We start from the raw sequence: 2,243 nt of genomic DNA, 5'->3' as shown, positions 1-2,243 counted from the left end.
GTGTTCACTCTCAGTTTTTCAGTTTGTGCCCGCAGAGTCTCCTTGTGTTTCTGTTGAACATCTTCCATGGGGACAGAGAACATAGACAAAATGTTAAATAGCTCAACTGACAAAGAATATTATAATTGCAATTGAACATTCAGTGTTTGAGATTACATGAATTAATTCAATGCTTCCACGGATATTAGGACAGAAAGTAAAGTTCTGTTCACAGACACCGGACTACCCTTTTAGCGCCTGGGTAATTTTCTTCCTCTGAACTATTGCGCACCAACAGGACAGCAGTTTAATTATAAAGATTCCAGTGATCATACCTGTAGCCATTCTGATTCTGACTGACGATTGTTCACTGTCGTCGTCTTGTTTACACTTTGGTCATGGTGCAGGACAGCCCCAGCTGCTGGTGATGCCCTGAATTACACGAAACAAGCAGACAGTGAGTCAGAGAGTCGGATTACTTTGCAAATGTGACAGTATCTTCATCCCCTGCATCAGAGCAGCAGTTTGCTTAGGGACCAAACATTCCCTGTTAACATCAATTCCCAAACCACCTCTGTATGTCTGTCTAGTGACAGCTGGCTCATCCTACTAATAGAGTGACAGAACAAATAGAGCACAGCCACAGACTCTTCAGCCCAATGAGCCAATATTGTCCACAGTGCCCACTGACAGGGTCCCAATTTCCTGTGTTGGGTCCATTTCCGTCCTGGCCTCTTCACATCCCAACTACTTCTAGAATTATACAATTGCGCCTGCCTCATCCATTTCCTCTGGCAGATCCCTCCACAGCCTCTCCAAGATACTAGTTACCCGCCTCCATCCCGAGGAGAAACCTTCAACCACCACTCTTTGCTTGCTACCTTCAAGGCAATTTTCTGTATCCATCTAAATTTCTCTCTCTACCACATGGGACCTTATCTTCCAGTCTAAGCTTTCATGCGGCACCTTGCCAAATGCTTTACTGGAGTTCAATGTACAACACCCACACCCCCACTCTCATTGACAATCATCTTCAATAACATTATAAAGTACTGTTAAACACAACTTTCTATGCACAACGCCATGGTGATTCCTGATCAGACTCTGCCTATCCAAATGCTGGTATATATTCTGTGTGTGACTGCTCCATACTGTGGAAAATTATTTCCGGCACCTCCCATTCTATTTTCTCCACTCACCATCAAAAAGCCAAAGTGACAACCCGTAGTAAGATTATGCTTCTCCAAATGCTCAAAATTCCTATCCCCATGTATCCGTTCCAAGGGTTTGCCCACTCCCGATGTAACACTCATGGTCTATAATCCCTAGGATCAAACCCATTGGGTTTATTGAATTACTGAAATACATTTGACAGCCTCCAATCCTGTGTTACTATCCCTGCGGCCAGACAGGATACAATGATCACCTTCAATGTCCCATAATCTCCCCTTTCACTTCCTGTAGTAACGTGGTGTATATTGGTAGATTGATCATTTCTTTCTTAACATTGCTATGCTGCCATGCTATTGTCACAATCACTGCCCATCTCATTGGTAACTCTGAAGCAAAGCATTCATTAAGGACATCACCTGTCACCACATCCTCCAGGCACGTTTCCACCTTTGTTCCTCTGTAGCCCTACCCTCAAACTATTCACACTTCTCTTCTTCACCCACATGTAGATCACCTTGGGCTTTCCTTCATCCTACTTCCCAAGGACTTCTCAAGTTCCCTTCGATCTCTGAATCACTTCTTAAGCTCCTTCCAGTCCATCTTATAATTCTCTAGACCCTTGCTTGAATTTTGTTTCCTAAATCTAAATAATGCTTCCTTTTCCTTCTTGCTTAAACGTTCTAATCTCTTGTGAGCCATGGTTCATTTATATAAACATTATTTCGCTGTGTGTGGAACAAATCTACTCGGAACCGCATTCAAGTGTTCCTGAAACAAACTTCACAGCTCAGATACAGTTTTGCATAACATACAGCTGACACTAAGAAGAGCAAAATAAAAAGTAGGGTTTCGATTTTGAGAAACACGGAGAGGACGCTAATTGGGAAGTGCAGAAAACTGTGTGAATGGGGGGAGGGCGGGGAGAACACAGACAGATCATGATAATTCTCATGGCGAAAGGGGAGCAGTAGTAGGGTATATAATCGTGAATTCTGTAAACACACTGTAAGCCAGAGGATGCGGTCTGAGTGCAACTGTCAGCGAATATTCAAAAATGTTGTTAATAAATAATCACACTGGAAAAACGTGAC

The sequence above is a fragment of the Hypanus sabinus genome, unplaced genomic scaffold (assembly GCF_030144855.1).
Source record: "Hypanus sabinus isolate sHypSab1 unplaced genomic scaffold, sHypSab1.hap1 scaffold_1458, whole genome shotgun sequence".
NCBI lineage: Eukaryota > Metazoa > Chordata > Chondrichthyes > Myliobatiformes > Dasyatidae > Hypanus > Hypanus sabinus.
This window is presented reverse-complemented; position numbering follows the sequence as displayed.